Here is a 24,053-nt window from a genome sequence, read left to right as displayed (position 1 = left end):
GTCCTTTTGCATAGAGCTCAGGTCACAAATCAGGTTAAGCAGCGTTGGGTGCGGAGAGTCCTAAGATGGGTGACCGTGTGTGACAGCTTGACTCCTGAGAGTTTCTAGGACACCAGTCCTGGACCACAACGAAGCACATGTAATACATGTGGTCCCACCTGAGGCAAGTGAGTTTGTTCAAACTTGCTTCTGTTCATCCAGCAGAAACTGGCTACCCGGTGGGCAGCTTGGGTTATCCGGGGTAATAATGATAAATCGTGCGCTTTGAGCAGCAGGATATCTAGCCTGGAAAAGGCGCATTATAAATCTTCTCATTATTATTAATGCCGGCATATTTTTATCTATTAACCTAATTTTAAGATGCCTAGCTGTTAAAAACAATCGAAAACCACATTATCAGACAACAAAGGTATAGTTTTTGATGACGTAACAATTGAATGACGTTATCCCGTCACAGCGCCATTCTAGTGCGCCCTCGTAATCGAACCATTTTACCATTACGTCACAATGTAAGAGACGTCACGATGCATGTCAGTTGTCATCGCCTCGTAATGGCCTCCTACAGTAAATGAAATTTCTATCGTTTGAGCTGGGTGAATTAGATAGAAATTGATTTCTCTTTAGGGACAAACCAGATAAAAAGGGGAGGTAATGCATGGTCTAGAGGGCACTGTCAGATATGTCTATAAATGTGACGTCATAGCGCGGTAAGTTCATTCTCGGCTGCGACACCAGTACTGAACATATTGATTTGTGACAATTTAAGGTGCTGCAAGAAGAGATGATAATGAGAAACACTGCTGCAGTGTTGTCATACCTACGCTTGTAGGTGGAGAAGATGTTACAGTAGCATCTGATGTCTACAGTGATAATATGCGTACTTTTTCTTCTAGGGTGCAAACGTAGAAACTGCCTTGCAGGAAGGTCAATCTGCTTGAATGAATGTTTGCGTGGAACAAGACGGTGAGGCGTAAATCATCACTGTGATGTGATGTACCGCGTACAGTTTGAATAAACGCCTCGGCAAGTGTCGCAGGGGACTTTACACTGATGTTTGTTCTTTTATCTGGTTTGTGTTGGTGGTAGAAGGAGAAACTACTCCGTTGCATCCTGTTTCTTGGTTTGCGTGTAGCTTCACTCAGCTAACATCACTGGTGGAAACATTACGTTTATGTTTTACGACGGTTAAAATGTGTCCAATTCGACTCACAAGCTTTCAGCGACACGGTAACTCTCGTATTGTTTACATTCCCACAATGCACTATTCAGCTTCCTCTGGATGTACTGGATCTAAACTTACGCTGGTAGTAGAAAATGCAACGTTCATATCGCCCTATATGGTTTACGCTAATTACAGATGCTAATTAAAATAATTCAAGAGAAGATATTTAATCCGGCAGCGTAAACCGTCATCAAACTGTTATCATTTGTTTTTCTGGTAACGTTCGTCTTAACGTGAAAGTGGGGGGCAGACATATCAATAGAACAGCGCCCCAGTTAGCCCTGTGTGAGGATTCTGAATTTTAGGTCACCGACACCGTCGTTTGTTGTCTGGCTTAAATTAATCGTAATTATCCTTAGAAAGTATTAAATTTTGCATCTTAGAAGAATACAGTTCGCTCTACCACCATGTATAGTGTAATAAAGCACCTTCGCCCTCGACTATTATATCGTTAATGCACCGGACGCGAAGGTCCTCATAATTTTAACTATAATAGTTCAGGGCAAAAGTGTGCTTTATTACACTCCACAAGGTGGTAGAGCCGAATCGTATTTCTTAATTTCATGCACATTTTGGTTTGAATCAGAATTAAAATGATGGTAGACACAACTGAAAATACATTTGCTTTACCACTCTCTTTTCTCCAAGAAGACTTGTCACCCTCTTGATGCTTGCTGTGTGCGAAAATACGACAAACCAAAACAAAAGGCGCGCGTAGTGATTGCGTGATGCTTTGTTTAACATAATCCCGAGTACGTAACTTGTTTATGGTAATTTGTGAATGTTTCTTAAATCTTGAAAATGATATGTCTTCATTTTGAAAGTACAAATGACATAACTAATAGGAATTGTATTGCCTCATGTGAAGTTAATAAAAAACAGAGCCATGAATGGTGAGAGATTCAAATTCACGCACGTGCGTTTCTTTATTTAACGGCTCACCAGGGCCCACTTGACCTTTTCTACCGATCTTGCGGGTATGTTTTTGTGATTGTACGTGCGCATTCCGGTAGTTTTCTTTATTTGACATTTTTCAAATTTGAGTTATTTATCACTACGAGTTTCAAAACAATATATTTAACTTTAACTTAACCAATAATAAGTTTGATTTAACATTGGGTTTTACACTTCCCATATATATTCTAGTGTGACGTTTCTAAGGGTCATTCATATTTCATGTCATATAACAAACAAAACAAACAAATAAATAAATAATGTACGAGTGACTCGGTGATATTAAATACTATTACTGCAATGAAACAGGAAAATAGTGCTTGTTTGAAGTAGTTCCAATATTCATACGCCAATATGAAATCCTTCTAGAGAGGCACGAGTCGCTAAATGTGTTCAGTCAATATTATAACATTGAAAGCCACAGTAAAACTCTCCTGCACAGGTTTATGGCGAAAACCGATGTGTGCGATGCAGTTCCCAATTTTGACTTGTTGCCATATATTTATGCGTATTTTCAGTGAGTGAGGTGAGTGAGAGTGAGGTTAATATTGAACGTCACATCGGCAATATTTCAGCCATATAGTGACGAGAAATGTTTTATGTAAATAATGCGTATTTTCAGAACAACTGACTTCTTTGAGTGGCATTTTAGTAGGTTGAAGTCAGATAGAACAAGTATATATGGATGACAACTTCTTTATTACTTGATCAAGACGTCTCGATACAGGTTATTGTATATTCATGCTTGAAAACGATACAAGAACCTATATCGAAACGTCGATGCCCAAGAATGATAGAAGTTGTTATCATCCATAACATACTGTTCTATCTTGTGAGAACAACTGCCTTTAGACATGCTTTGTTTTTGACGGACGCCATCGGTGGGTCAGGATATCCTTCACCTTTTCGCGAATAGCTGCATCATCACTATTTCATAGTGATTCCTTAAACATATAACTCATGACATGGTCGATTGTGTTGCTTTCAGTAAGTTGATTTGTTGGTTGCAAGAACTGATTACAGTTGATTGTAATAGACAACATTCAATCTAGAAAGAGAGATCTATAATTTAGCTTCTAATATTTTGGAAAATAGATAAGAAAGCAGTAATAGTATACGATTCAAAACTATCACAAAGGGCAGGATATACAGGTCAGGGGAACCACGTTACAGACAGTCCAGAAAACAACTAGGCACTCAGGAATCGTAGTATGGGCTCACTCATCGCATATGAACTTTCGTTACAATCCAGATGATACGTACATACAGGCCAACTCTGTCATACATGTCATTTTAACCAAGCTAAACCAATGAATAAAGTCTGATAATAGTTTACATTGTGGTCATATCTTTAATCGCTGATTGAATAGTATCGCAGGATGTTCCTTTAAAACTGAATCTTATCACTTTCTTCATTGCTCGATAAATATGATGGGTTTAGAAGTGATAATAGAGATTAAGGCGTTGGCATTTGACAAGGTGCTGACTACAATTTGACACATCGGAATCAGTTTCCGAATCATATGATTCCAGTGATTCGTGTTTAGAGCGTTGCTACCCTCATTGTATACTGAGATATGCGCTTTGCATTAACCTTTGGGGAAAAAAATAGTGATGAGAAAAGAATGATTGTTGAAATGAAAAATCAGTAAAAAAGGAAAACTACTAATCTCTTTGAGGAGAGCCAGTGTATATCTCTTTCAATATATGTTTGTGTATGTAAAGTAACATTTTTTGGATTAAACATTTGATTGTTTGTTATTTAGATTTCTCATTGGAAAATGTAACGCGATAACAGTTGATGACACGTCAGCTATGGGGTCGGACATGTTTTCAGTAAGTCTCTGAGAAGTCATGTAAAAGGATATAAAAACCCACCCTTAAACTGGATTCCGGAAGTAGTGACATTATGGCATGCCATATTAGAAAGTGACTTTTGATTCACAGGTGCTGGATTTTGTGAAAGGTTATGTATCTCAAACTTTCTTAGATGGAGTTGGATTGTATTTGGAACACTTCCAACGAGGTAAAGGATAGTTGTCGCCATTGTGGGATGTCTCACCCAACTCCTGCTCGCATTCACTGAACTATGTGCTGCTTTACTATTGAAAAAGAAGCACTTTTAAACTAACTGAAGGAAACGATATAAATGGTCAAAAATCTTTTGGGTGAAAACTTCCACTCATGAGAACTGCCTGCTTTATAACGGTATTTCTGGTCATGGGCCTGTCCATATGTCTAAAACGGCTCCAACAAGAAAAGACCGAGATATTTAACATCCAATACATCTGTCTCGTCTATCAACAGTCCACAGTGACAATTTACCCCAAAGGTTACATAAAAGTCTCATGACGGTCTTTGGTATGTTTCTGTATGGCTTGACCTCTGATATTGACTCCCCTGGTTTTACTCAGCCCAGGTGCGTGATCCATTGAGAACCTATCAAGAATGTCGCAATCGGGAGATTGTGAGTATAGTTTCCCAGTGTAATAACTGCAATGTTTTCTACCCTAATGTAATTTAAGTGAAAAATTCAAATGCTGAAGGCCGGTGAGGTTTAACTTTAGGAATGGCCAGCCAGTCCCTAACTTGACACACAGAAGGAAACATACAACAAAACATTTTTACTTATATCATTAGAAAGATCTCAAGGAGATGAATCCAAAAATTATAATGTGCAAGTGTGTCTATGTGTCTTCATAAGCTCACAAATTGGTTCTGAAAATGAATTTCTGCAGAAATTTCTGGCAGACTTTTACTTTCCCGTAGAAATTTCCTTTGGCAGAAAAGATTTACAATATGGTCTATGTGCCTCTATTTGCTTCCTATAATCACCCTAACTGGACAATGGAACACTGGATTGTATATGGCAGATGTATAATCCTTGAAACCACATAAAGCAGAGCCTTCATTGTTGTACATCAACACACCTTAAAAATTATCTAAATGAATTGCTCTTTGTGAGATTCTACTTTTTAAATTATCTAATTTGCAGTGTGCAGGTAAATGTGACTTTCAAATATGTAACAGCCTTTTCATGGAGCCAATAAAATATAAGAATACTCTGGTGAACTCCAACAATTCAATCACACATAGAAGATTTAAACATCAAACATGATGAAAATAACACAAACAAGGTCACATGTCTCAACATAACTGTATGTATTGGTTGCATAAAATGCCATGAAAGACCAACTTACAGTTACACATGCTGTACATTATTATCTATATAAATTATACAAATGTATGTATATTCCAAACAGAAAAAACATACACTTTGGTGTATTTGGTTTTCTTTATGGCAGTCTGGTTGTAACAAAAGAACAAAAATTTAACACTTTGACAAAATTATAACAAGAATAATAACATGTAAATAACGAAACTTAAATATTGTAGGTGAGGGACATACATCAGAACCTGAGATTTCTTGTGCAGATGTCGGTTTCATTGTGGACATCTTCCAAATATGTTTCAACAAAACGCAAATTTCTCAGTTATTTCAACATCATCATTATTTTAGATTTGACTATCCAAAGAAAAGATTATATAAAATGTTTAATGTCATCGAAAGTAAAATGTATGAAAGTTGAATTGTATCATGTGACAATTAGTGACAATACTGTGTTACAAGAGAGCTATAAGATGTTTATATCTTAAAACTAAATAACTTTTGTGATAATTAGGTTTTCGAGTTGCATTCAAACCATGACATCAATCACATATTCAATTTATACCTCAATTATAACACAATTTGATCAATGGTACATAAAAAAAAACATGACAAATTCCAAGAAAGAAGGAATTTTCTAACCATGACTGGGGACCATTATGTTTTTTACCTATTGTTACCTAGACAGGGATATTTACAAGGAGAATAAAACAATACCAGACTTAACAACTATTCTCAACAAGAACCATCAGAAGATGACAAATCTCCCCAGACCCACATATATGAAAAGAACAAATCATCTGGCAGTTACTAAAGTCCAACTTGATTTTTTAGAGGAAGTCCAAATCGCTTCCATGGAAATCCTTGAAAATATAAATGCCAAAAATCTGCAAATAGCAAAAGGCACCACTTCAAGATCTGTTTGATATGTCTGCCAAGTCTTGTAGAAAGATAATAATGAAAGGTTTTCAAGTTGAAACCCACCCTCCCTTATGAAACTAACTCTGAATCGTTTCCATGGATACCACGAAAATATAAAATGCCAAAATATGCAAATAGCTAAAAGGCACCACCTGGGGATATGTCTCATATATCTTGCTAAGTTCTCCTGAAAGATATTGACAGGTTTTCGACTTGTGACATGGAAACGAAACCCAACCCTCCTTTTGAGACCAAAGTCAAAATCGTTTCCAAAATCTACTTCAATTTAACTTGTGCTTGACAGAGAGGCAAAAGCAAATTTACCTTGTGTGATTATACAAAGAAAATGGTCAGTGCATATATATACATCGCATATACATATTTACATCAGTGATACAATCAGGCCACCATCTCAGAGTTCTGCTGAGGCTTGTCTTCTGTGCTTTGTAAGTGATGCCTTAAAAGAAAATGAAAGGATAATAAGAACTGACATACAAAGATAAGTGAAAAACAGTAAAAGCTTAAATCGGTATTCATCTTGATGTCTGGATGTTTTATACATTCAATGCTCTCTAACGCTGTATAACAGATGACAATATAATATTTTGTTAACAATTGGAACTCAAATGAAAATACCTTTGATTGCCTCTGCATTTTTCATTGCTTTGCTCTATTGCCTCTTGTACATTTCTTGGGAGGTGTTCTCTTCCCTTGGGGCAGGCATGAAGGGCTCTAAGTCGGACAGCTTGATGACCGGTGTGTGAATGTCCCCATCTTTCTCTAATGTGGGACACCCACCACAAGCCTTCCTCTTCAGACAGCCTGGTAGATGACACCCATTTGCCCAAGTCTCTCCCCATGGCTTTACAGGTGTCATCTACCTTTTCCTTGTCCAGAGTGACAGGTGTGAGTGTTGAAAGGTCAACCTTGAAATCCAATGACACCTTTCTGCTGTAGGTTTCACTTTTCAGTGGCCAATCTGTATAGGAGAAAGTCCAAGTATCCTGTCCATTCCTGAAGAGTAATGGAGACAAGGCCCGAAGGGCCGAGGCTCCATTAGCTTTCAGGAATGGACAGACTTTCTCCGACTTAAAATACACCCAAACCTAATGGGGAATACAATGCAGATCAATGAACACCAAATATTTTTTCAGTTAAACCTTAATAAACCATTTTAGAAAAAATGTCCGCTTGTGTTCGGTAAAAGTATTAAATCAATTCTCTCCTTATTGGAGACCCTCTATGCGTCAATGAACGAACTGCCACTTTCCACGTGCGTTGTATGCGTGTAAACCCGTATTTCTCATTACTTCACCAAATGAAATAACTCGCACGTGCTTTGTACCCGTGTTAACCCGTATGTCTCCATTACGTCAGCAAATGTCATACCTTGCACGCTTGGTTTGTATAAACCCGTATGTCTCCATTACTTTAATAATGGTATAAGATGCACGTGATTTTGTGCGCGAAAACCCGTATGTCTCCATTACTTGAACCACGTGTCAGAAGACAGTCGTAAGGATGGACATCGATAGCTCAGATGATGATGGAATGTTTTTGACCCAGTCAACATACACAACGCAATATTCGGATATATCTTCAGATGAAACTGCTGATAAAGTTATTGTTGGTGACGTTTTGGAGGGTTTTGGTGACAAAATCACTCAGTCGGATGACGAGTTAGTGGCATCTTGTATAGTCGCTGAGAAGCAATCAACGTATGAAACTACGTATGAAACTGACAAGAAGGGAGGGAACGGGTCGGAGATGTCGGTTACCCACAGTGGCAGTCGTTTTCACGAGCCCGTTCCTGACAACATACTGAATGATCTACAAACCAAAAGTAAGTACACGTTCATTTCGGATGTTTACTTTAAAATGATAATTCTAGATCTTTTGAAAAGTATTTAAAGTAACGCGCGCGGTAAACTTTGACATTTGTACTGGATTTGTTTTGTATGCTTTCTCCGAACATGAAATGGAATTGGCATTTATAAAATGATTGTGTTAGAATAATTATTACATTAAATCTTACTCGTCTCTTAGAGATTTTCAGAAAGCTTCAGAGATGTTACAATAACATGTACAGATTCGTTTTTGTTAATTCTGTTAGCGATTGTGTTTAACATTTATGACCGTTCTCAGTTTATTGTCTGTCGTCAGTTTCGAACACTTTGGAGTATTTAAAGTTGAAGTTTAGCATATAGTAGTTTATGATACCATATACTCTATATCTTATCATTTGACTTTTGACCTTTCAGGTTAGCCGACAGCACAGTATCAAAATGAAATGGGCTACAACTTAATTCAGGGAATGGCAAAGTAACAGAAACAACCTAGCAGCGGACACTTCCAGGAACCTAAGCTTCATTATGGTACCACTGGAGGAAATGAGCGTTGACGAACTGAACTATGCTATTTCCAGATTTGTCTGTAAAGGCGAAGAAGACGGACGGCACTGATTTCCGTCTGACACGTTATATGGACTTGTGATCTGTCTCCAGTTACACATGGACAGCATTGGCAAAGCCTACAAGTTCCTAACTGATGACGCCTTTTGCAAATAAAGAACACCCTGGATAACATGATGAAAACAACCCGCTAAGGATCCATCCAGTAAGCCAGCGGTTCAAGCCGAAGTGATCACACCAGAGGAGGAGGAAGTTCTGTGGGCAAAGGTGTTCTTGGGGTGATAACCCTAAGCAATTATTGGACACTATTTTCTACTTGGTTGGGATTAATATCGCCCTCAGGGGTGGCCAGGAACACCGAAATTTGCGCGTCGGAAGGACTTCTCAGTTTTCGTTATCGTCTGATCAACACGGACGTGTTCTGATCTATACTGAGGACGTCTTATCTAAGTCCAATCAGCGGGGCCTTAAGCATCGGAAGTGTAAAAGCAAGTGTGAGGGCCTATGAGAACGTTGACAAGCCAGAAAGGTGTTTGGTTGAACTCTTTGAAAAATATTTAACCCATAGACCACCCCCAAAACAGACAGTGACCCCTTCTACTTGCGACCATTACGAAATCCAGTGGGCGACGTATGGTACAGCAGTCAAGCAGTTGGCCGCCATAGTCTAGCTGCTACGGTGTCTGACATTTGCCAAAGAGCTGGATTGACCGGACACAGGACCAACCACTCACTACGAGCCACAGCCGCCACTCGTTTGTATGAGGCTGGTGTTGACGAGCAATTGATATGCGAGGTAACTGGGCACCAGTTAAGCGCAGTGAGGAGCTATAAGCGTACCAACTCGGCTCAAAAAGGAAGTTGAGTTCTCTTCTGCAAGGTCAAGCTTCAGTTCCTGTGTCAGCCAGTTCTACCCCCTGTTCTAGTAATAACATAGATAAGTCTGACGACAGTAAAACAACATTTCTGTTACTGTTAGTGTGAATGTCAACTAACTGTAATTTCTGGGAAAAATCAAAATAAACGAGAAGGTGTGAAGTTATGTTTGTTCTATTTTAGTGATGAGTAATATTCAATGTTCGTAATAGTGACTTTTCTCAGGGAATGTCTCCATTACTGAAAGGTAATGGACAGAGTTGCAATGACCAAGCAGAGCAGGTGTATTTTAATTATAAAGCATTGAGACTGAGGACCCTCCATTCTGAACACAAACACATGTGCCTCCTTGTATCCTTTCGGTGAATCACAGTTGATAACTGCCTCATGTCCCAAACACCATCCAGTACAGTAGCAGTGGGCTTTGGATCGTTACTGTTGGCAAGGACTTGCAGGAGAGTATCACGTGTTGCAGCAGGTTTCTGTCCCATCTCCTTTGCAAACACGCTGAACAGCTGGTCCACATCTTCATGAGTGTGGCCCACCATGAGAAATGAAAGTTTCACCTGGAAAAGAGTATCACTATTAAAACACACATTCAATTATTGGATTATTTGATTATCCTGAGATTCTAATAAAGAATGATAAAGATCCTCTTAATGACCTCAACTGCATGCATTCCCACACTGTTTGTGTAAATATATGTTGCAAAACACATACCTTTTGAAGATTTTCAATTTGACTAACAATGACAAAAATACAATTTACGGTCTTGTTCTTGTTATCTTTTTGGCGAATTGTCTGCTTGTAAATACAGCGTTTCTGGTAGACGCCCATGGTTCAGCTGAAATAGTAGTTTTTAGTAAATGAATTAAATACTATTTCATAGCATTTGAGCAGGAACAAATTTGAAACAAATGAACTTAATGTTTCGTGATTAATTAGGCAATGACTCATTATTGAAAATATATAGTAGTATTACCTGTGCAATTCTACTGAGGCCATACAGAAGCACTGTACAAGTTACATTTGCATCGCCTGGAATACATGTATTCCAGACATCAGCATGGGTTGCTAGGTTTCCATGATCGACAACACCAGACACGTGGTGCTTGACATGTGCCAGGCTGCCATCAATCTGAAATGTTCGAAGATTATTGTATTTTAATTAATGCCTGTCACAAAATTGTATCTCTCACTATCAACATTCATTACACACGACAAGTACATGAATTAGGACAAATTCATTATATTCAGCTTTTTTGAAATATGAGGAGTGTCAACTGTTCAATGGTTTGAGGAGCCTGTGATTCAATATGTAATCATCACACATGTGTACCTTTGATTGTTCTGGAAATACAGGAAGGTTTGTCTTGTTTTAGTCCATGTTGTCAATGATGAGGGACACATACTTAGATGGTGACCTCTTTGCCTTGTCCCCATGTTTATAATATTTCTCTCGAAGTAGCCTGCAAACACAAAACATTTAAAATAGGAAAACAATACACTTACATGCATACACTGAACCTGTGAACAACCACAAAGCAGTGAGTGGTCCTTTTGTGAGTTGCTAATATTATTTTCTCATGTTTAATATCTCGTGATGCAAAATCCATTTCTCAAACTACATTTTCATTAACTTCATTCATTATTACAGAAATAACAAACCTTTGCAAAGCTAAGTGTCCCTGTTTTGCTTCTTTCAAGGCCTTGACTTTTTCCTTTGCCAAGTTCTTTCTTTGTAGTGCATCTCTTTACACGATGCATAGAGAGCATTGTGTGAAATCCTTTGACTGGAACAGATGTAAATAATTTCAACATCATCATGATTTTGTATTTATTCATAACACTTGTCAATGGCATCTTTCAAGCTGTATTTAATACAATTCCTACATAAACAAATAGGGATGAAAAAGATTCCATAAACCCCCTTCTGAAAGAAATTTACGAAAGATCTGTCTTTTTCTTCACCTTTACAAGATTACCTCAACAATTATCCCTAACTTACCTGGTTTTACTGATCTTGATTACAGTACACCAACAAACACTGCAAACTTCATGGCCTTCAAGGGTGAAGAGAACATCTGACAGTCTTTGTTCCTGATATCTGAACACTGCTCTCAAATTATTGTTGATGAAGCGGCTCTTTTGGTTTGTGTCTTCCTCCAAAACGACAATCTAAATTGGTGGATAACTTCACAAAAGACAGTTTCTTCATGCACTCTTTCACACAGCACTTGGTCACCAAAGTTTCTTTTTATGTCTGGTGATATTAATGCCTTCTGTTCTCGTTGTCAACATCTCTTTGACCTCTCCCCTGCAAAACATTTTCAATCGTAACTATATCTGAAGCAATATCTAGGCTGATGTCCTTGAACTTCCTGTGCATTATGTTTCCCTTCAAATATCATAAATGACCCTGACTCCCCAACATGGCATACGTTACAGACAATACCTCACATCACTGATTATGTGCAATCCATTTTCATTGAATTTATACTGTCAAGAAATATACATATTCTTTTATTGCATATACATGACCACCCATATGTCAGACAAGAAACTGCTTCATTTGTGGCTGCTAGAAGAATTAATCTCTAGTTTTTTCCAATGAGACAGAACGGTTTTCCAAGAAAACATATACATGTTTGTAGCCAGGTTGATGGAACAGTGAGCTACAATGCAGTGTTAATAAAAACTAAAGAGAGACATAACCAGTCTCATTTTATCAACTTTCGCATGAGGTAGTATGGATCATTTGAGAAATTTTCTTTTCCGAAAATGTTAACAATTGTCAAAAATACATCTGTCTAATTTAGGAAATCTTGAAACAACAATAAATGAAGCACTTTCCAGGATTATGTCTAAAAAATGTGTCTAAAAATCACTGAATATGTGAACATTGAACATTTTAGGGATTATGCATTCCTCGTAAGACATTCACAGATGAATTTCTTATTTTGTTTGCTACATCCTAACAATAGAACAATTCAATAACCATTTGAGAGGATAAATTGTGCACTCTTACTTGGAACAGATCTAATTGGCCGTATGTCAGAATATGGTTCCTCACTTGAACATGGTGCCACTGAAATACAACATTAAACAGAATATTATTGTTTGGTTTGATAATATTCAAGCTATATGACACAGAACCAGAAATCTAGTGATTGAGCATTATATTCGGCTGTCAAGTAGGTTAGCAAACCTGACTACACGATCGCCTACTGACATGCATAGGTTGGTGAAGACCAATCTTAAACCAGTTCGTCATGGGTCAATGCATTCGTAAACATTGCTATCACTTTACAAATTGAGTACACTCAGTGATAAAAATATTCTGTACATGATTTTGATACATGTCTATTGTGCAATAGCATTAAAAGTAATACCTTGGGTTGCAGTGTCAACAGTTGTCTGACTGAGAAATGATAGTGTCTTTTCTGCTCCTGCAAATGAAATACATCATTATTTACTTGTAAAATTATATTCTCCCTCTGGGACAAAACACAAACATTCTCATAAACCCAAAATGCCTCCAAACTTACACAAGGCCAGAAATCAAATTTGCTCCACCTGTCCCTGCCCGTTAAAATTGAAAATACCTGCAGAGCAGCAGTGTTACATTGACAACATAAAGTTAATACTGGCATCTCTATTCAATTTAATGAACATACCTGTGGAAAGTAATCCTGACCCACTTGACAAATCTTCAGATTTGACCAATCTTCTCATCACAGGTGTTTGGCCTCCTGTAAAGATTGAAAGAATGATTAGAAAGTCATTTTGCTTATTCACAACCTTTGTATAAACCAACAATTTTAAATACATGGATCTTAGGCTGATGCATGCTAACACATCAATATAAATATAAAGCTCAATTAGACACACAACAAATGGTTGTGGTATGGGCCTTAATGATAGACTGAAACAACTTTACAAACTGGACCCTTATTGTTACAGATTGTTTTGAGAACTGTGCATGTGCTAATGGCTAATTTCAGCTCATGTTACATCAACAATTTGAAGAGAACATACTGTTAGTATTACTGAATGAAACATTTATTCCAATAATTTTGTGTATCAAGTTTTGGATTTAATGAGCCCTAAATATCCTTACAATAAAATATAGTAAGGCTTTGTTCATTCACTTTAACTGTGACATGTGGCATTATAGCTCAAATGAAGTGAGTGATTGGGTTTGACGTCGGTTTGAACAGCATTCCAGTTATACATGATATACATTGTAACCGAAATGATGTTGAAACCTGCAAGACAGCAGTTTCACCAGATAATGCCACAGAGTTGAGAAAATAAAGTTACTACTATATATATAATATAAAATTAAAATATCAGCATCCCTATAAACTGTAATAAACAAACAAATTAATACTGTCCCACTTGTTCCACTTGTTCCCTCTGATACAAAACAAAAACATTCTCATAAACCCACAATGCCTCCAAACTTACCCAAGGCCAGAAATCAAATTTGCTCCACTTGTCCGTTAAAAATTGAAGAGGGTCAGTGTCACATTGACAACATAAATACTGACATCTCTATTGAATTTAATGAACATACCTGTGGAAAGTAATCCTGACCCACTTGTCAAATCTTCAAATTTGACCAGTCTTCTCTTCACAGGTGTTTGGCCTCCTATATGTGAAAAATAGAAATTATTATTGATTCCATGAATGATTGTACATAAAGTTAATAGAAATATCAATAAATGTCAGTATACAATTCTTTCATTAAATTTGTAGTACACATGAGGCAGATTTATTATGATTTGCACAGTAGACTATTATACTTATCATTACGAGATTCAGCTCAATAAACCAGCTTTGACAATCTTCATGGTAGTGCATTAATCAATTCAACATGTTTACCCTGGATGCTGAATACATATACATTTCATACTCACGTAATCATCCCATGATATGCAAGGGAAAAGTTCACAATGACATCTTAAACGGCTCAAATAAATGTGTTCCACTTGTCCGTTAAAAATTGAAGAGGGCTCAAAGTCACATTGACAACATAAATACTGACATCTCTATTGAATTTAAATTAACATACCTGTGGAAAGTAATCCTGACCCACTTGTCTCTCTTCACAGGTGTTTGGCCTCCTATATGTGAAAAAATAGAAATTATTATTGATTCCATGGATGATTGTACATAAAGTTAATAGAAATATCAATAAATGTCAGTGTACAATTCTTTCATTAAATTTGTTGTACACATGAGGCAGATTTATTATGATTTGCACAGTAGACTATTATACTTTATCATTACGAGATTCAGCTCAATAAACCAGCTTTGACAATCTTCATGGGTAGTGCATTAATCAATTCAACATGTTTACCCTGGATGCTGAATACATATACATTTCATACTCACGTAATCATCCTATGATATGCAAGGGAAAAGTTCACAATGACATCTTAAACGGCTCAAATAATAAAATATTTTAGTGGTACACATGTTAGTCGAGATGTCTTTTCATGAAAATAAGCTGGATGACTTTTGAAACCTCACATAGATATGGTGAATAATCCCAGAAACATTTTTGTCTTTTTTCCCAAACTCTCAATCACCAAGGCTCAGTATAAATATTAGGTATAATGTAAAACATCTGACCATAAATAACTTCAAAGGGTTTTGATTGCATTATTATAATGATGGCTTTTGATTGAGACTGGAATATATATATATATTCCAATTTCATGTAATGCCATATTGTATTATGGAAAGTGTTTTATTTCTTCAATACTGAATCAAGCTGTAAACATATTCTAATGCAGGTTGCAAACGTGTGCATTTACTCCTGTCTAAAGATTATATTTTATTGATTTGGGCAGGTGTGTATTTCACCATACTTCCACCTGTATCAGCCTTGATACACCTGCTTGTGTAGGCCACTTCCTGTTTATTTCAGGTAATTAGCAATCACTGTGGTCAACTGATCTGGAGCTGAATTACTGGGCTTGGGGTACTGAATTACTGGGCTTCACCATAAAATTAATTGATCCATGAACAAGAAACTAAAACATACAAAACGAGAATTTATGGATGCCAACTTCTTTGAAGTAGTAAGTTCTGTGAAGTTGACATCCAAAATAATTATCGCCAATATGTGTATCAAAGACTCTACTGTGTTCAGTACGTAGTGTCATGTACATATCTCCCAAGGTCAGATAAAGATTTGAGGAATGACGTTATGACATTAGATATTATTGGTTACGTTTTATAGTGTTATCCTATACTGTATAGTGCATTTTTAGTTGTACTTCTTGTCGGAGATATAGAGCTGCCTAGGAAATTATAAATTTAGAGATAACTGAGAAGTAGATTTACCACAACTGTACTTTTATACGAAGCTAGCGTCTCGTAAGTTTACACGCTCACGTCCACGTCCACGTGATAACCCTGTCGGCAGCTGAGACAGTGCCACACCTACCACAAGCCACACATGACACTTACCCGGTACAGCACGTAGGTAACGCTAATCAGATGCAATGCAAACCAGTATCTTCGTTCGTATCTCTTGCATGCTTTCTTAACTTATGTGAAAAATGATAAAAAGTGTGCGCCGTGCTAAGGTCCGAAACGAAATTTAATTGTTAAGACGAAACAATGAGAATTGTTTATTCACACCGGGGATTCGTCTATAACATGGCGTTAAACTGTTTGAAAATATTCCAGTCATAAGCATTCAGTCATCCATTTCGTTTGAAACATTCTATTCCTTGAACATTCATCTTACCTCTTTCTGTGCCTTTCCTTTTTGGTCAGATGTCTTGAAGAATGGTTTATGTCTTTATTGGTGATGACGTTAGTATGATCTATAAACGGTTGAAAAACATTCATGAATGACAATGTCAAATGAAACGTATTTAATATTTATAAAGAATTCAATACCAGCATAAACCAGACGTTGTTTGAGACTTACACAGTATTTGGTATCAATGAAAATGTGAAATCATTCTCACCCATTGCAACGACGTCGAAGCTGAGCTAATAGCTGAAGAAGGTATCTAGTTCTTCTCCCTGATACTTGTTTCAGTTATTTGCCGACTTGATAATTAGGTCTCTTTTCACCGTCTGACTGAACGATCTCGAAGAATGAGCGAAATGGAACATAACAAATCTGCTCACGCCACTATATACACACCAGTTTTGTACATTGAGAAAGGTCGGGCGCCGATGATTGGTATTGCAAAACAAACACGAGGGTGTATATCCGTGAAACGTCATGCCTGACTTACGCACGGTAAATATCACATTCATGTCATTCTGCAAATTTGGGGAGAAGCCGTGTACACGCTGTCTTTGCGAGCTCCAATGATGCGTCCTGTTTGTCGGCAACTTCAAAGAGCAGACATCTGGCTGCTCCACCAGGTAGGTATAATTACCCTCTCCATAATGCACTTTTGTATCGTTTGTATTGAATGATGGTACCCCATAATCGGATTGGGCGGAGTAAACCTACATTTCTCAAACATCGTAATCTTCAGTGCCTCATTGAGTAGGCCTGCAGTCATTGCCATGCCGCTGGAATATATTCGGGTAGATTATGAACCGCCCCATCGCATTCATGAACAGTAAATGCACAATGGCACAGGCAACTTGGTCTCTTTCTGTAACAAATAGTACTTTGTATTTCAGCCACAGCAACGATCCCGAACCACGTGCAGTCAGCAATGTTAAACCGTCTGCTCAACGTACTGCAGTCACTATACAGGTGAAGGGTTATGGTATTTATAATGCTTGATTTACAGAAAAGCCGACAAAGAATGTGGTATTAAACTATTTTTATCACATTGGCATTTTATGCAGAGCAAACTAAATAACAATTAATCAAATGTTTTCACAAACACCTGTTCATCTATATGTAATTTGTAGAAAAGTATACATGTATCATGAATCGACCAGCCTCCCTTAATGCATGCATGTGTTGGGCGTCCCTTTTTTTAGTATTTCTGTTATTTCACTAGAGCCGAGTTTTTGGAAGACAGATATTAGGTAACAACATAAAATGCTTAAGTATCATATAAATGCTTCCTATTGATATTACTATGCGAGCAATTTTAAAAACTTATTTGTAAGATATAATTAATTAGATATGAAACATAACTGTGCAGGACCAATGTATATTGCATTAAAAAGTAATGTTAATGTCTTCCCTCAAGTCAAGAACAATATCAGCATCTGGTGTTGATCTGAACCAACAAAACATGTAATGGATGTTACCCAAGACGCGTATTGTCTATGCAGTGCCGAGGGCAATTAACGAGGCAATTAAATTGCCTCTTAGGTATTGTCACTTTGACCAATGTGAATGCACCCCTAAGATATACGTTTAAAGTAAGTGACCCTCTTCATGTCCTGTACAAAATCAATGAACCCCCTTCCCATAATTTCAAAGGATATTTTTATTTATTTACAAAATGATTACCACCTCCATGTGACCGAGTAACTCTGATAATACTCGGTTTGATTTATCTTGTTAAATACTATGTGTGTCACGTATGCGTGGATCTTCACCTTCCACATTTATTCAATAAAATCAACCCTCAGATCGACTTACATCGCCGAGGTAGAGGCAGCCTGCAATTGTACAGTTAAGAGAGATCGTACATAATATATTGCCAGGGTGGGGTGATGATGATATTTATGGTGAACAATGCACAATGTGAATGCCCCAGACACTTAAATTTATATATAGTGGACTACAACCCCCACCCCATGCCATGTACAAAATCAATGACGAGCCCCCTAAAACATGGGTGCAAAATTGATGAGCAGATATTTTCTTTTCGTCTTTCGATTCCTATTTTGAAACTCAAGGGAACTACTCTAGATTATGCGGAACGAAAACGCAGGAAGGTGTATTAAATATTCTTTGTCATGGTTTCATTCGGAACTTTTACATCGGACACCGGATTATGTTGTCGGACTTAAAAGTCATTTCCTTTTCCCTAGTAGACATGGGCCTCTCGGAAATTCGAAATTAACCAACAACGCCAAAGCATTCAAACACATTTCCTTGGCTGAGGTAGGCGTTTACAAATATTGATAAGTATTCGACATACCTTGATGTACAAACAGAGGGCAACATCGCGGTTTATCGGTCGCAGCTTGTAGCGCTAGTGATGTTAATGCTGCATGTGTAGGTACAAGTATAAAACCTATCTCAAATGTATTAAATGTTAAGGTTTTAATTTCAGCTTCATCATGATGTCGACATTGAGTGCCCCATACACAAGTATGCAGTTACTGACAACTTATGGGTGACCTGTACAAACGAGAGGATTCCGATGACTTTCTGGAGACACTTGACATGCTGATGGGTGTATATAAAGTTACATATCAAGGTAGAAAAAAATATTTAATATATTTTGAATGATATTATAATGTAGTTCTTGACAATGTTATCAGTTTAATCTCCTATTTCTTTAGGAGCTGACCTGGTTCAAAACCCTCTGGATACATCTCTGGCAGAAACCATACCTACAGATGTACACCCCTAAATTTCAAAGCTACAATAATGGTAAGTTATTCATGTTGTTTTTTATTGGAGAGAGGTATTCTTACTGAGTACTCCTTTCTTGGTAAATTATACTAATACAATGTAGATCCATTCCACAGACCAACTGATGCAAAATTTACCAGTTCATGTTCGTTTAGATTAATCTAACAAGTTTTCGATAAGTCTAAGTCCCCACCCGTTAATTCTTTACACTACAGACCAAACATACTTCCTGCACTAATGAATGTACAGTGTGTAAAATGTTTCATTATTTATTTCATCCAGGTTTTTCGCAACCTTCCCGAAGATCAGGTAAAAGTGAGACAACCCCTCTTGGCAGTGCGGATAATAAAATGGAGAAAACAGTGTCAGGCGGCTTTGAAACCTACAGATCCATCACGTGTAAGTGTTACTTAGAGCATGTCATGAAGCAGTTCACTTATAATCCATTGTTGTCCTTTTTCCCCTGTGTTCTTCAACTTATTAATATATGCATCCATTGTTTTTACGTGTTGCTCTTTCTTTTTAATTTACTTAATTTTGTCTTTCCAGCATCATTTTGGTGGTCGTTTCAAAGTTCACCATGCAGTAGCTGCAACATCTGACAGATGTTATCGCCTCATCCTTGAGGTCATGGATTTATTCAGCCTCGGTAAACTAAAGGAGCAGAAACAAACAAAAGTGAACACATGTCTGTTCTTGGAGCTTGTTTCTTTCAAAGATGAGGCAACCCTTTACAGACTGTTGACAGAATTCAGAAACAGTGAAATCTCAAAGAAGAATTCAATCTTCAACTGAAACAGATTAAACAAACAAACAAGGTAAAAGAACAGAATCAGATTTAAACTTTGACTAAACAATAACTCCTTCAGTTAAGTTCATCACGAGAACCATTTATATGGTTATATTGCGATTGGCATTAGAATAAATTGACATGTATATTATATTTGAAGGGAACTGAAATCAGTCAGGAGGCAGCTACCAATGTATTGGTATTAAAGGAACGACTGAAAGAAAGGACAGACTGATTGAGGGAGCTGAGGATGCAGAACCTATTACTAAGACAGGAACTGGATAAGATCGTATGGTTCACTTGTGTAAATGTACATTCATTTTTCTGATGTTTGGGAATCATGCTTACAAATGGCCCCAAGAAAGCTATGCTGGTCAATTAGGGTGACTAAACAGTTGGGTGGTCTGACTCTGTGGATTGTGTGTCATTCTTGATGGTGTATCATTGCTGATAACACTAGTGGCGGTCCGATTAATTGAATTAATCGAAGATTGGTCACAGTGACGAAACAACCAAGCAGTTGATCATATTTTCTCATAATCAAACACAAACAATTTTGGATTACTTGTTTACATTAACAATATTTTCCACAAGGTTGGTTTTGTCTCTGTTATTAAATTTACATTACATAAGCACTACAAGCTCGTTCAAAGTCATGACTGAATTTATCTTAAAGACTCCAGGAAATTTATTCCTAACATTCTAGTCCTCCTTCTAAGATGTAAAATTTACTAGTACATGTTTTTCCATTTTTGTGTGCAATAACAAACATTACAGGGAAATTTTGATAAATGACCCTCACCAATTATTTTCGATGATTGATAATGAACCAATCATCAATTATGAGATTTCAACCAATTCCCAACACTAGATAACACCACACTCGGTCATATACAGGCGCTTGAGTAAGGCATTAAGAAAGAAAAGGAAAATAGGAAAAAAATACCTAGTCTGGAAATACCATTGTCACTTTTTCAGAGAAAAGAGAAATCACAGCAGCTACAAGAGCATCGGAATAAAGAAACTTTGCAAGAGGCAGAGAGATTGCCTGAGCCTGATGTGAGGATAATTTTGTATTTGGACTGATTATTTTTTTTTACTAAAGTCAGTGATGAGTTTTCAATAATAATCATTCAAAACTGTAATGTCATGTCTTCCCAAGCATTTGTAATATTGCATCCAGTCATGCCAACATGCCCACCAGGTGAATTCTGATTTGTTTTAACAATGTATGATGAGTAATATAATAGTAGTGCTTGTGTATATTGTTTTGTCATGTCATGTTCATTCACTTGTATCAGTTGATGGTTGTTCAGTGCACACCTGGCAATATTCCAGGCACTTTGAAAACACCTTGTAACTATTTTTTTCTTATTGATATGATATCTGCTTTAAAATATAACATACATAATAATGTCCACTGTAAATGGTTTATTTTCTTATTTATAGGTGTATGCATTCAGTGTGGTGACGATGGCCGTGACTTTCAAATAACACTAGTTCAGGTGAGTTAAAGTAATTCTTTCTCAATGTCAACTAAAATGACTTAATGTCAATGAAGATCTGAAAAACGGAAATGGATTGGTGGGATTGTATTACTCATAAGAAATAATATCATTTGTTAATAATCAGCATTTTCAACTGAATTTTGCCATTTTGCAGAATATACATCGCGAGGAATCCGCACAGGAACATCTGGAGGTTAGTTAATAAGCCCACTTGTACAAAATTAAATTGTTCATATTATTGTTTACCCTTAATGACAATCTTCATCCTGCCGTTATATCTGAAATGAGTTTGGAATCAACTCAGCAATTTCCTACTTACATATATTAGCATATATTCGATGTGAAGCTGGTAATTTTATTGGCAACTATGGTAAAATTCATTGATTAGAGAATAACAGTCTGTATCTTCTTTTAGAATATTCCTGGCGTGGAATGTCCAGAGCTTCCAGTAAGTATTTTATTTCAATTTCAGATTCTGTTGTATTTTGCATGTTAAATGTCAGGTATACACATGGTTTGTCAATTGAAACTGAATGTAAATGATACATATTTTTTCCTTATCCTGACTCATGATTATTTGCTTTCTCATCCTCTCTTCCGAACGGTCAAGTGGAAACTTGAATCCTTTCAATTCCCTTGAAGCGAACGTACAATCACTCACCCTTTATTACCTCCCCTGGTTTCCCGCCAAAACCTGGCACGTGACCTCCCATGCCTTGGTCCTCACTCTCTCCTCTATCGCCCTAGCGGACGGTTGGGCGGTCACTTCAGGGTCCTTTCGCGGCGTATAACTTAAAAAGTTTTGGAATTATAACACAAATTCTGCCGTGAATGTGTTTATTAATATATTATTCATCATATTATTAACTGACAAATTACTCAGGTCTATATCACAAGTTGTACTAAAACATCAATATGATTGATAAACATGTATGAAAACAATGAAAAACATAATGTTAAAATCATATTAACGTCTGTATAAAGGTGTTAATCATCGTTACAACATGGTCTTGGTATTATCTCCACATACGTCTACCTAGGAAAGTTTTCCGTAGACGACAAAAGGAAACTTGAAAGAAACCAGTTGCTGACATTTAGGTATGAGCTCAACATTCTGCGTTGAGTAAAACCTTAGCATGCACGCGTTGAAAAAAACACGACTAATTCTTCCAGTGTTTTAGTCCTGACATCCTATAGAAAGTATTGATAAGACTAAAGCTATCTGGATTGGATCTAAAGCAGGTTGTGGTGATAAACTATGTCAGGATTTGAATATTGAATGGCGAAAAATGAATTTGTTGTTCTGGGAATTATACTTAATGCTGAACTGAAGGATCTATGGATCATCAATACAAAGAAAAACTAGAGGAAATTAACAGATTATTGGCAGTGTGGAGAAAAAGACATTTAACATTAATCGGCAAAATCACTGTTATCAAGACACTAGCTATGTCAAAATTAGTTCATATTTTCAGTACTTTACCAAACCCACCCCAAGATTTTGTTACCTCCTTAATAAAATATTTTTCAAATTCATCTGGACTGACAAAACTGACAAAATTAAGAGAAGTACCTTGAAAAAAGATTATATACATGGGGTTTAAGAATGATCGACATAAAACCTTTATCAATGCCTTGAAACTATCCACTTTGAGACTTTATTTAAGAAAATCATCAATATGTAATCCATGCAATTTTCCATTACATGATATCATGAAATTTGGTGCTAACTTCTATTATATTGCTGATATTCATAATCCATATTGGAAAGATGTTTTAAAAGCATGGAACATGTATTGTACTAACATTACCATAGAGGAAAACAACACTGATGAAATTTTAGCGCAGCCATTATGGTTTAATCATAATTTTAAATACCAAAATCATTATATCAGTCATTGGGCAAAAAAGGACTATTAACCATCAAAGACATGTGTGATGAAGAAGGTTTGATGTCTTTTTGAATCTTTAAAAGTAAATATGCAATAAAAGGGACAGAATTAGATCATAGATATGTTCTAAATAATATACCTGAATCATGGAAAAATACAATAACAAATCACAGGTGTATAAATAACTATGACATGAATCTTAACTCCTATCAAAAGAATTTTATGAAATCATTACAAGGATCAAGATTATTTTATGATATATTGTTATTTAACAATAATAACCCCCTCATATGTGTCATAAATGGGAGAATGTGTTTGAAGATACTGACTTTGATTGGCCAATGATTTTCAAGTCTTACAGACAAGACATTAATGATGTAAAACTCTTAGAGTTCCAATATAAATTTTTACACGGTATTATCTATACCAAAAAGGAACTTTTAAAAATGAACCTTTATCCAGAGCGCCTCATGCAGCTTTTGTAAAGATGAAGATGAAAACTTGTGCCATGTTTACTGGGAATGTAGTGAAACTAAGAAGTTTTGGAAGGATCTTCAAATTTGGATTAACACTTATTTGATACAAAAAGTCAATTTGACAAAATATTTGGTGTATTTTGGCTCCTTAAGTAAAACCCATTACTTAATCATATAATCATTTCAGCAAAAGACAGATCTATGTCTCTTCTTTGAAAAACAATATTCCAAAATGCGATAACTTTATAAAAACTTTAAAAAGATATTTTTCTGTTGAAAGCTTCATTGCCAAAAAAGGA

General features: G+C 36.6%; 3 long non-coding RNA genes across 3 annotated transcripts; 1 reads left to right on the top strand and 2 right to left on the bottom strand.

Moving 5' to 3' along the window:
• The first annotated feature begins 6,805 nt into the window (after positions 1-6,805).
• LOC124278418 lies at positions 6,806-22,721 on the top strand. The gene is made up of 4 exons (XR_006899085.1): positions 6,806-6,817; positions 8,474-8,475; positions 13,864-13,871; positions 22,588-22,721. It is a non-coding gene; the product is annotated as an uncharacterized LOC124278418 (long non-coding RNA).
• LOC124278419 lies at positions 11,825-12,973 on the bottom strand. The gene is made up of 3 exons (XR_006899086.1): positions 12,946-12,973; positions 12,582-12,641; positions 11,825-11,870 (listed from the first exon to the last, which is right to left on the bottom strand). It is a non-coding gene; the product is annotated as an uncharacterized LOC124278419 (long non-coding RNA).
• Positions 13,230-16,328, bottom strand: LOC124278417. The gene is made up of 3 exons (XR_006899084.1): positions 16,037-16,328; positions 14,133-14,207; positions 13,230-13,305 (listed from the first exon to the last, which is right to left on the bottom strand). It is a non-coding gene; the product is annotated as an uncharacterized LOC124278417 (long non-coding RNA).
• Positions 22,722-24,053: the final 1,332 nt, after the last annotated feature.

Source organism: Haliotis rubra, unplaced genomic scaffold, assembly GCF_003918875.1.
Source record: "Haliotis rubra isolate DU_JTF1 unplaced genomic scaffold, ASM391887v1 Scf2361, whole genome shotgun sequence".
Classification (NCBI taxonomy): domain Eukaryota; kingdom Metazoa; phylum Mollusca; class Gastropoda; order Lepetellida; family Haliotidae; genus Haliotis; species Haliotis rubra.
This window is presented reverse-complemented; position numbering and strand designations above follow the sequence as displayed.